The sequence below is a fragment of the Sander lucioperca genome, chromosome 22 (genome assembly GCF_008315115.2).
Source record: "Sander lucioperca isolate FBNREF2018 chromosome 22, SLUC_FBN_1.2, whole genome shotgun sequence".
In the NCBI taxonomy this organism is placed as follows: Eukaryota; Metazoa; Chordata; class Actinopteri; order Perciformes; family Percidae; genus Sander; species Sander lucioperca.
Window position 1 is genome coordinate 26840821 of NC_050194.1, and position 13042 is coordinate 26853862.

The window sequence follows — 13042 nt, forward strand, 5'->3', positions numbered from 1 at the left end:
GACGGACTGACCACTGCACAATTGCACATTTAAAGAAATACAGGCCAAAGCGTGTTTTTTTCAGATCCCAGACTGTGGACCATACTCCAGCACTCTTTTAAAAGATCTGTACTGTGGCCAAATGTTCTCCTTCTCCATAAACAACATTAAATCAAGGAGAGTGTTAACTTTTCCTGCTACAGATTTCCCACCTTGGTCAGAAAACACAGGGGACACTTTGTTTCTCTCACTATGACTCTAGAGTCGGTACTCACTCCAAAGCTAAATGCCCTCACTCTCTCACTTCTCCCTCGCTCTATCACCCACTCCCCACACACACACACACACACACACATACACATGCCAGCTCGACGCACACACCAGCGCACAAGTATAAACATCAGGCCACTTACGGAGGCTACAGCGAAAGCTCTGCGTGGAGGAGTGAAATGTACTACTCACAACCTACTTAAAGGAGACCTATTATGCTTTTCTGAATTTCTGTCATATCTTTAACGTTACAATATTGGTTGATCATGTTAAACATGGTCAAAGTTTCAAATAATGAGGTAAATGTATTTAAAAGAAATCACTGTGAGCCAAAAACTCAGATTTAACACTGTTCTGAACACTCTGGTTTCAACCGTTTTTTATGTTATGACATCATACCAGGCTGGGTTTCCATATATGGTCATCTGCTCCAGGCAGGCAAACAAAACACATCACATTTATTATTAATTTGAATATTTTCAACACATTGTGTATCTAAATACAATACATATTTTCTATGGGCACTTAAGGCAAAAATTTGGATAGTCACCACAGAAACATTAATTGGTCATGTGACAAGGGCTGGGAAGATGGCAATCATATTTCAGGGGGGGCGGGTGCTACCTCAGGCCCCTCCTCTAGACCCGCCTCTGCTAACGTCAGGGAAACTTGTAATTTTGGTTGCAGATGTTGTTTTTTAATTCCTAAATTCAGATCATGCTGGAACATGTCCGGTCCTGTAGTTTTTGATTTAAAAGTCTTTATTGGTAATTATTTACGCTATAAAGTCGCACTATACACTCCGTTGCAGTCAGTTTCCGGCTGCGACGGACTGTACAGAGACAGACAGAGCAGAGCACAGATGCGGAGACCTGGAAACGCTGACCAATCAGAGCGGACTGGGCTTTTTAGGGTAGGGGGCTTAATGAGACAGGTGCTCCAACAGAGCGCCTCAGACTGAGGGTGCATACAGCATTATTTCTTTCTTTATTTTTATTTTGAACAAAACATAACAATAAAATAAAATATAAAAACCAAAAAGGAGCGAGACAATGCCGATGCTTGTTATTTTTCCCACCCCTTTTTTAAACTTTAAATAGTTTCTGTATATATTATATATTTTGTATATTTTATATTATATATTTATAGCAAGATAACAGATATACATTATATATATATTTATAACCCATCACCCTAATCACCCACCCCAGTACAATCAGTATGAGAAAAAGAAAGTATTTTTTGAACATTAAAGCATGTAAACATGTTCTAGTAGAAACACAAAATATAAGTATGAACTTGAAAATGAGCATAATAGTCTCCTTTAACTTATTACTTGATGTAGTGAAAATATAATGGTGTGTACACCAGTGGTGATCATTAGGCAATCAACCACTAATTTACACCAACCCTCATGTGTCCCCCTCGACATTACAAGCCTGATACTACTCTATGTACATGTTAGCCTTAAAGCGTGGATGACTTCCTCACATAGTAATAATAAACGTATGTTGGTTTTATCCTCCACTACATCTCTCTTTACAGGACAGTGTGATGACAGCACAGCATCACTCAACCTGTCACCCTGCTGTACGGTAGCATCAGAGACAATAATAGCTGTGTCACTGCTACTCCTGCACAACCCTATAACCACACACACACACACACAGCTCCACAATGCTTGAAGGTTATGCAGCTCCCTCTGCACTCAGTGCATTTCTTTCTCTGCATAAATGGTGAAAACAAAGTCAGCAGGATGGAATAACCAGAATCGGATATAACCAGTATTATGCAAATGCAAATTTGGCACAATTATGAGTCACTATTTGACTTCAACACTATCCCTATCACTGGACATGCAGACAGAGAAAATGATAAAGTTAAGAAAAGAACTGTAAAAAATCTCAGCCATCACTGGAATATTAGGGCTCCTTCCCACTGCCTGCGTGACACGCACGTCTCAGCCGCGTCGAAAACGCGTGCATGCTAGAAATAGGACCGACCCTGTGTTGAAAGCGTTACAGATATAGAATAGAATATGAAAAGATGTTTATATGTCATTTTGACACAAATACATTAATAAATGACATTTTGATGTTTGAATGTCTCTAGATTTTGACATAAATGCAGATATAAATGTAATTTAAAATAATAATAATAATAATAATAATAATAATAATAAATAGTTATCGATTTTCAAATATTGCACCTGTCAATACAGAACAAAATATTCTGTAGCCTATTTTGCTGTCAATACTGCCGACGTTGTCTTTGCTGTAATCAGATCAGTATATATTTATGTTTAACGTGAAGTATACTACTGCTTGACACGCTATTATTTCATTTTATCAATGGGAAACATACGTGTACAGACAAGGCTAGCAGCAGCAGCACCGCGTCAGACACGTTTCTGGTGTGCAAAGACATTTTTTGAAAATGCAAATGCCATGAAATATAATAATGTCCCTATGAACGTACTAATAAGTACCACATAAACACCACCAATGCCACTGTGGGAGTATAAGAAGAGGTCCACAGTAAATAGAACATTATGTACTAAAAACAAAAAGACACTAAAGCAATAATGTTATATATTATGGGGGTATTTTATGAGGGGCTGATCCCTGCGTTGACTTTGATGAAGGATGTGTGGCACACTCATTTCCATATCAAGTCCAGAAGTGAAATGATTTGCCAATAAATGTCACAGTGAGTCTACAAAATATTCAAGGCGTAAAAACTGTATTAAATCCTTCCACAAAATGACATGTCAGCCTTACTATATTTTACATTCTGTCAAGTGTCTCAGGCAAAAGTTTCATCCTGGGAGGCCTAGACCTACATGTCACATATTATACAGTGTAGTGAAAATCTTGCATCTACCAAATTTGTGATTTCCACCTTTTTAGATAGGTTGAGCAGGGTTACATGCTTCTCTAAGTTGAGATACTGATGTGATTGATTATGCTCAGAAAACCCCTTTTGAAAATCATTAGTGTCAAAGAAGGAATTGTTATCACATTTTAAAGGGGCTGCCTCGACATTCAGATCATTTATATAGCACTAAACAACTGTTTGCTGTGTAAAGATATAGTGGAGTTTAGCAGGGATCTTTTTATTCACATTAGCATTTAAATTTTTTAGCCAAGGGCCCCTTAACCGAAAGAGAGACAGAGCAGGGACCCCCTACTACATATATTGTATAAAATTAAGTTGCATATTAAACTGGGCCTACAATAAGGTGTAGGGCGGCCTAAATCCTTTATACATACCTTTTTAGTGCATAGAATACTAAGCTCCAAGTGATAGTGTTGCTCTGTGTCTGCTGGATGTGTAGTAAAACCAAATCTGACTCCTTTTTTTGCAATGTTGCTGCATTCCCAAATCTCAGTTAATTGATTGGTTAGTAAAACCAAAAAGAGCATTATTACAGTTATAGTCTCACATTGCCAGACCTTCCTCGACAGCGCTGCGGAGGAAGGTCTGGCTAGTCCACACAGCATTCCAGGATGGGAGAAAAACGTGCTCTGGTTTATTTGCATTTCTTTAAACCAATCACAATCGTCTTGGGTGGTGCTAAGCGCCGGACGGAGCCACAGTGCCTCTTCAAAATAGCCTCGGGTAGGAACTTGTTTTGGTGGAACATGTACGTTCAAAAGTTGTTTTAGTCGTGCATGGAAAACTCAGATTGGACAGATAGTCTAGCTAGCTGTCTGGATTTACCCTGCAGAGATCTGAGGAGCAGTTAACCATAGTCCTCAGAAATCTACCGGAATTTAGAACACCAACACAAAGAAAATGGAAGGTGACGGACAACTGGCGGAATTTCCGGCAGCACCTGAACAATCCCGGAAATTAAACATCGTTGAATTAGACTATTACGGATAGGACATAATTAAGACAATAAATTGTAACAATTTAATAAATCAGTATTTGCCTTGCAAAGTGGATTTTAGGCTTTCACCCAACAACAGAAGTATACTAGAGGTATTAGACACTGATTTCAGAGTCTCAAACTCCAGTCCCCATCTCTGGCAGAGCCAAATAACATTATCCATTTTGTTGTTTTGGAGACATTCCCAAGTTTGCTGTATCAGTCATTGTCTAGTCATCTTCATGTGGACAGCTCAGGGCATGACAGCTCTACCTATCCATCTCTCTTACTGCACCTATCTGTCATATCTGCTCTCTCACAACCCAAACACAAAACCTCAAATCTGTCAAATGTGCTGCTGTTTCTGCACAACCTGGGCTATCTCAGTCAGATCCTCCATTCTGACAGCAGATCGTGAGATATATCAGAGGCAAAAATCTCTCCCGATCATTGATATCTGCCAAAGACGGGGGCTGGATGTGATGTTGCTATCTATCCGGGATGGAAGTGGAGAGGTTGACAGGTTGAGATAAAGTTGCTGAGACAAGGAGAAGGCTTGGAGAGTATAGAGAGGAGAGAAGAAACACGAGGTCTGACACAAGCGGAGAGGAAGTTAGCACAGCAAAGCACCTTCACAGTATGTGGTGACAGTAAAGTCAAGTTACAGTAAGCAACATAACGGGTCGTCAGCCTCATCACAGCTGCTGTGAAATGTCTCTTTATACTTGTTGTGAACATGTTATGCTCCATTCTGTGAGAACTCTGAAGAAAGCCTCTCCCATCTGTTTTAATTGTAACACTGTTTATCTGTGTGAACCAATCTTGAAACAATCCTTCTGTCCATCCCGAGTCTCTTTATCTAAGAAAATGTCTTTGTGTGTCTCATTAAACCTAGACCATAAAACAATATTACTACAAGAAAGTGTAATGAACTGTTAAGAGTCATATAAACTATCCTATAATATCAACAGTTTTTTTTAGAGGGGAGAATTATGGGTCGGAAGAGGCATTTGATTCCTTAGTAGCAATACAACTATGTAACACTCTCCATTACAAGCAAAGGTCCTGAATATAGAAAAGCCCCTGTCAATGTCTTATTATTCTATAGCAGAACATTAAGCAGTATTTGAATGCTGTAGCTGCTCAAAGTGGAGCTAATTGTAACATTTTACATGCTATTACCTAGTAACTATAGCTGTGCAGTGCGGTGAAGTAAAGATATTACAATTATTCCCTCTGAAATTTAGTGGCATAGGTGTGCATATATCAGTACTTAAGTAAAATACAAATACCATTCTTTAGTACAATACAGTACATGTACGTCGTTACATTGCACCACTGGATTCAAATACACATAAACAAATCCTATTTCCTAAATCCTATTATATCAACTCTTATTGACTCATTTTAGTTTTATCAAGTCATTTTTGGTTATCTCATAGGCCAACAAGTAATAATAAAATACATATAGCATGACCATTTTATGATTTGCCACCTCTGTGGTTAAGTTTAGGAAACCAAAACAACGTAGTTAACGTTACAGAAAGATCATAGAAACGTTGACTGCTGGTAGGGAACAGAATGCTAACAGCGTCATTATTAGCACAGCCGCAAGAGGTCACTTATCAGGAAAATGTTTTTTTTACTAGTTTTAAGGTCCCACAGTGTGGGTGTGGTTTGTAGTTGACTAATTTTATACTAGTTAGGCTAGTTGTTAAGCTATTTGTATGCTAGCTATAACCAAAGATCCTCTATACTATAGATAGCGCATTTCAAGCAGTGCCAATGGTATAAAACGGTACACACTTCCTGTCTCCTAAATGGGCGTGGCCTCATTTGAAAGTGTAGTGAACGTCGTGTGGATGGACAAAGTTATATTTGTATAATTTATTAGTATTTTCTTTTGCTAACATTAGATATTTACATAGCTAAAAGACATATTAAGCATCACAAAGATTAGTTTTGTTAGGGCGTTAGCGTTAGCTTCTCTGTGTTGCCATTTGGAGTGCACCAATATATTCAGTTGTGTTGACTAGTGTTACCATGTATTGAGATCTTAAAGCACCTTCAGGAGAAGGAGAATGAAAGCATGTCATACTATTGTAATTAGTGGATGCTTCAGTGCATGCATACAGCATAACATTTTTTATTAACAAGCTGTTTTGTAGGCATGCATGCTGTGACGCAACGCTGTATCACAGATGTGTGTATAGCTGTGTGTCATTGACTCCTATTGAAATGACTTACTGCCTGCAGCTTTGTCCTTGCGATCTGAATGCAATCCGTAGAACAATCTTTTACAGCAACTCATTCCCTCTTCTTCTTTCTTTTCCTTGTCTCTCTGACAAGACAGCTACAGAATTGGCCAGGCTGCCCACGCTGCAGGTGTCAAATAACATCTTAAGTGGTTACAATAGGACAGGGAGTAGCTGACGTGTGGATAGGTACATATAAATGGCATTTATGAGACAACTTAACAACTTTCTACTATCTGCTGTACTAAACTCTCCATTCACCTCCTGGCCTCCAGTGGCGTACAGGGGAGCCGCTAGACTGGAGATAGCTATTAGTGCCCAGTGCGTAGCCCTGTTGTGTTCTGGGCGCCGGTAATGGCCCACTTTGAGGCATGGTGGGAGCTTGTCAGGGGGGTCTAATGAAGACAAAGGGAGGGTTTGTGGAGTAGAGAGGCATGTCTAAGGAGGGGCTAATGCTTCCTTAATGGAAACCTCTGCTGTCCTTGACAAATCGTAGGGTTGGAGATGGCGCTTGGGTGTTAAGCTAGTGGATCCATATGTGCACAATTGATGTACAGTATGCTGCAGGTGTAATGTGCAGAATGTTTTTATGATTATGCTACAATTGTGATCACAGCATAAGGCCCTGCACAAGTTCCCATTGTTGCTGGTTTGCAGAATCCATGCATTACTTGTGACATTTCAACACAATGTGCAAAAAAGACTGCATGCTATTACCAGAGGTTTCATTATTACAATTGGATAAATCACTATACAACCGGATACAAAGTTAATAAGTAGCAAGAGGATATTAAAAGTTTACAGCTGTCTGGAATGGCCCGCTACACTCTGTGTGGTAATGGATTTCTCTGGTTACACACCTACTTTTATGAATTGTGAAGAGGATAGATTCAGCAAAAGATTGATATCAAGGGACGTGCAAAAGGAAGATCAATGCTCTGCCTCTTGCTCTACTTACACAGCCTATTGTAATGTAGCAGTGATGTAGCAGTTACCCTGTAGTCCAGTGAAATGGGCTGTAATCTCTAGGCATTCGCAAAGTGCTCCTAAAGATCTCAGAGATGTTGATCAATACTTAAAGCTGGAGATGGTGCTATATTACTGTGAAAACATGTCGTGTCTGACCAGAGGAATATCTGAGAGGAGAACATGCAAATGTGATGTTATACAGTATAAACATAAACCATGTGAAGAATCTATTATTTAAAGCTGCACTAATTAATATTCCTACAGCAACAATTAATCTAATGACAATGTGTAATGTGAAATGTGTCAAACACACAGAGAATTATCAGCATCAACATTATCACCTCCTCCATGTCCAAAGGTGAAATAAGTTTATTAACTTGTACCAGCTGTGAATCAGCTTCGTTGTATGTTGTCTGGGTTTCCACCAGACTATGGTGAAAAGGTAGCCTGGTTGACACCAGACCCTTCTCAGTTGTAATTGAGAGTGGGTCATTCACAGCCCATTTCCAAAGGGGCGTCACCAACGGACGCCGCTCAAATGCCTCTGGGCGCAATTGGATAGTCCTTCAACCAATCAGACCAACGATCCGGGTGACGTAGCAGCTACAGCAGCATCAACGGGTTGCTGCGCTTCGGTGGCCGTTATGTTGAATGTAAACAAAAAGCTGCTTGCCGTCGCTGTGCTAGCGTCATCGTGTAAAGCCCGCCTCAACCGTTGTGATTGGTGCCTCGATTTGGAAAAATTGGAAATGGGCTTGAATGGGCTCTTGGCCAGACTGCCTTGCAGAGCAAATCTCAAAGGCTTTTCCCAGGCTAGTGAAAAGGGGAAGAGTTCAGCCTGATTCTGTATACAAACATGTCTTTAAGAAGTGCATATGTAGCAAACAAAGTACCCCGAAGTATTAAAGGTCAAACCTTTTAATTCTCTTCATTTACTTCCAGTGCCAATGCAGGCTCAGGTGGTAGAGCGGTCACCTACCAATTGGAAGTTTGGTGGTTGGATCCCTGGCCCTGCAGCCCCATGTCGAATGTGTCTTTGAGTTAGGGTTAGGGTTAGGGTTAACACTGAACCCCGAATTGCTCCCAATGCTGCGCCATTGGTGTGTCAATGTGTGAGAATGTTCTGATGAGCAGGTGGTTGTGTTGTTTGACCCATCAACCACCCCAATCAACCCCCATATGTGGATTTTCGGGCTTTCATACCGTTGTCGCTCTTAATGCTACGTCATCTTCAAGCTGCTTTGCCCAGTGCGTTCTACACACTCTCGTATCTGACGCTGACAGCCACTGCCCAAGCGTCTGTATTTTACCAGTTCGGAGTGAGAACGGGTTGGTCATTCTCTGCTGTGGAAAAACTAGTGATTGGCAGACTGGGGTGGGAAGAGGCATTGTTACTAATAGCAGAGCATTGATTTTTGACTGCCATGCCACACATCACTCAGATGGGACGTTCAGAAAAATGGTTCCGCTCACAGGCTGACTCACATGCATGCACGCACACGCACACGCACACGCGCACGCGCACACACACACACACACACACACAAACACACACACACACACACACACACACACACTTACACACATGGCAGGAAAAAAAAACTACTGCCCCAACTATATCCATTCTGTCCTGTAGGCCCACAGAGCATTGCAGTGATGGAGGGCTGACTGTAAAAGACTTCAGACCATTAGCTTCATTGATACCTGCCAAAGGGGTAGGAAGGAAGGCGGGAGTGGTGGGGGGGGCTGACAGTACAAACTGAGTGTCACAACAACGTTATAAAGATGTTGCTGCCAGGAGCTGACAGGGTGGCATCACTCAACCCCACCCACACACACACACACACACACACACACACAAAACCCTGCACAGGAACATAACAGCCAATAACCCCAGCTGCTCACTGTAACAAATTACATTTACTCGTTACTATAATAAAGTATTTTGTTTGTCTCTTTTTTTAACTTGCATTTGGACTTTTTAAAAGTTTTACTACAAAGTCACACAGTCGAAAGAATTGTACTTTTCAGACCACTATGGGACGTTATTTTCGGAAATATATATGAAGTAAACGTGGAGAGACAAATCATTTTTGATCCCATTTGAATTAAGCCACGAATAAACCCGTATGATGTTCGTCAATTTAAAAGATAATAAGGCAAAATGTAATGGGTTCTTCCTTGGCCCATGCTACACCTTTCTACCAAGTTTCATAAAAAGTAGTTTGAAAAGTTTCAGTAGTTTTTTCATAACAATCCTCTTTGTGGCTGCTTTGTGTCTCTTTGTAGTGTATGTCTCTTTTTGGCCTTTTCTGGGTTTCTTTGCAGTTGTTTAATGTCTATTTGCTGTCGTTTTGTTTCTCTTTATTTTGAGTCTCTTTGTGTAAGCCCGTTTAGTAAGTCCTTCTGTGACTAAACACACACACACACACACACACACACACACACACACGCTGACACATTGTTTACGGCCTTCACCTAAGGAGATTGGTTTTGCCGAGGGAAAAATTACAGTGATAACTACGCCTGTGATGCTGTAGCATTGAGGCTGAGCTCACAGTGTCTACCTATTGCACTAAATCCTATCAGAGAGAAGTTCACCTGTCATCCTCTTCTCCTGCCTTACACATGACAGTGTTTGGTACATCACTGGAAATTATTCAGTGTGAGTATCATGTGAGGGGGAGGGAAAAAATTGGATATTTTATTTCATTATATCAGGCATTGTTGACAGAAATCTACTTGCAACAGCACATCAGAGGCAGGGAGAGGGGAGCTATCGTCTCGGCCTCACAAGGCACGAGCTGCAACCCCAGAGGATGCGGATTCACTCGCAAAGAAAGTGTGGTAAAAATGTATTTCAGGGTGGATCTGTCACTGTAACAATTCATTAGCAGAACACAAGACAGTAAATGTGCTGGAAGAGTCTCATTGCTCATGCTTTTCTCCCTGACAGGAGAGGAGGAAGGTGGGCTCAGAGCTCCCTGGCGTGCTGCCACACTGCCCCCGTGTGCTGGGAGATTGAAACTATAATGCTGCATGGGGTCGGTTCCTTCATCATTTGCTGCGGTGGGGTTGGCTGTGGCAGTGTGTGGCAGTAGCTTCACATGATACTAACCAAATCTCAGTGAGACTAAATTGACTTAGCTGCAGACCTAATCTTTCCCGGAGGAGGTCACGTCCAGATTTCAAATTTGAAAAATATGCTGTATGCAAACTTGAGAGATCAGTTTACAGATATGAAGCATTAATGATAAAATATAGATAGCATTTATTCCATATGTGGGTCAATTTGAAGATTATGTAGATCGCCTTCACATCTGTGAGCAACATAATCCTGTCCATTACCACTGTGGTTCTGGTGATGGTCAGGATTATGTCAAACTCAATTTCACAGAGTGCCACAATGGAAAATGAGAATCACATCAAGCGCCAGAGGTGTGTAGTTTATTGACATGGTTTTAGTTAATCGAAAAAGTCAAATATCTTTGACTGTATTAGTGCATGTCTCATATAGTCTTCTCACATACAGTTTGGTCAAAATAAAGTCCTAAAAAGGCAGCAAAAAGTTTCTTAGCCATCATAGACTTTAGCAATTCAAGCAAAACAATGATAACATTTTTAAAGGTCACAGCAGACTCACAGCAACCTGTTTCAAACTCACTGGTTCTGTGGGATTTTCCGAGTCTCAAAGTCAAAAATCTGCCAAATTCTGCTTTAAGTGTAGCGTAATTACAGTTTGAAAACAGATTCCCGTCTTTTTGGTTTGGCGCAGAACTAGGGGGGCCAAAATGTATTGTGAACCTGAATTGATATGCGGGCCGTATCAAAATTTGCGAGAGGCCGGATTTTGGCCCTCAGGCCTTGAGTTTGACACGTGTCCTGGAGCAGTGGTTCTCAACCTGGTGGTCGGGACCCCCACGGGTGTAGCGAGATCATTTCTGAGGGTCAGCAGATGGTTGGGGAGAGAAAAATAAACATTGGACAAGGCTAGGTGATAGCTGGTAAAAAAAACTAAACTGTCATTGAAGCAAATCATTATTTGTCAACCCGTTCTCACTCCGAACTCCTAAAATATGGACGCTTGAGCAGTGTCTCTCAGCGTCAGATATACGACGCAAAAAGCACCCTTCAGCGTGTGTGTAGAACGCACTGGGGAGAGCAGCAGCTACACGGCGCTTGAAGATGACGTAGTATTAAGAGCGAGTAGTATCAAAGCCCAAACACAGGACTTTCACCCAGGAGACCGGGGTTCGTGTCCCGTGTGTCACATTTCCTAAACCTAACTGTCCCGTTCTTCTTTTCCTGAACCCAACTATCCCGTCCTTCTTTTCCTAAACCCAACTGTCCCGTTCTTCTTTACCTAAACCCAACTGTCCCGTTCTTCTTTTCCTAAACCCAACTGTCCCGTTCTTCTTTACCTAAACCCAACTGTCCCGTTCTTCTTTTCCTAAACCCAACTGTCCCGTTCTTCTTTACCTAAACCCAACTGTCCCGTTCTTCTTTACCTAAACCTAACTGTCCTGTTCTTCTTTTCCTGAAGCCAACTGTCACGTTCTTGTCCCGCATGTCATGAAAACGTAAGCCCACCCAAGACCTTTTCCTTAACCTAACTGCGTCAAAAGTGACGCCAATAGTCCCGACCAAGGGCGTTTACGTAAAGCGCATTTAGATATGACGCTAAAGAAGACTTTTAGGGTCAATAACAACGCCAAAGGCACCTGACCAAGCATCCGTATTTTACGCGATGGGAGTGAGAATGTGTTGTATTTGTCCACATGTTACAGAGCATTCACAAAAAGTACTTAAAATCAGCAGGGGGAGGCGTGTAGAAACAGCTGTTTACACCAGTTTGCAGCTCTCTTTCTCTCGTTGTCGATGGGGGTGGGGGGTTCGCGACACCAACCTCATTATTCTGGGGGGTCGCGACTCGAAAAGGTTGAGAACCACTGTTCTAGAGGGAGCCTTGATACTTGTGCAGCTAAATGGACTGATAAGGCAGATGATTAGTGACTGGCTGCTGTGGGGGTATGTCAGCGGAGTGGCAGCTTTGGGCTCATTTTACTGGATGAACCATTGTAAACGGATCAGATAACAGAGGACGGCAGAAAATAAAAAAAAATAGAATACAGGCAACAGTGACATTAAAGACAATACAATATGTTAAAGCAGTGATACCTGACCTGAGGGTCCCAAGATAAGTCTGACTAGCCTGACAAGGTTGTCTTTCAAATTCCCTCTGCACTCATAGCCAACCAGAGCAACGCTAGTTGACAGATTAAACTTTTGCCGTATCCGGTCGGCAAAACTCCAAACACATCTTCCTTTTTTAAGAATGACTTCAGTGTTTAACTCCAAGTCTTCCAGAGTCGATTCCAAAGACTGCTGTTCGCCAGCAGCAGCAGCCATCTTCTTTGTTTTCAAGTAGCAGAGAATTCACGCTGAACCGTCGCAACTCTGCCGTCCTTATGTTAAGCCCCGCCCACCGACTCTAAACACAATGTGATTGGCCTGACCAGAATTTGGTTTTTCCAGCTCGTAAGCCAACGGAGAGTTACTAGACTGACCCTGGCTGCAAATTACATTTGCTGCCGCTAGCGTGCGTCTAGATTTCTAGGCTAAAGTCTGACAGGTCACATGATGATAAAAGGTTGAAAGGAAAAGAAAGAAAAATCTGTTACATGACTCAGATTTC

At 41.6% G+C, this 13042-nt stretch overlaps 1 long non-coding RNA gene across 1 annotated transcript; it reads right to left on the reverse strand.

The window, feature by feature from the left end:
- Positions 1 to 1220: 1220 nt before the first annotated feature.
- Positions 1221 to 12298, reverse strand: LOC118494249. The gene is made up of 3 exons (XR_004896364.1): positions 12133 to 12298; positions 7337 to 7341; positions 1221 to 1234 (listed from the first exon to the last, which is right to left on the reverse strand). It is a non-coding gene; the product is annotated as an uncharacterized LOC118494249 (long non-coding RNA).
- Between the last annotated feature and the right edge of the window lie 744 nt (positions 12299 to 13042).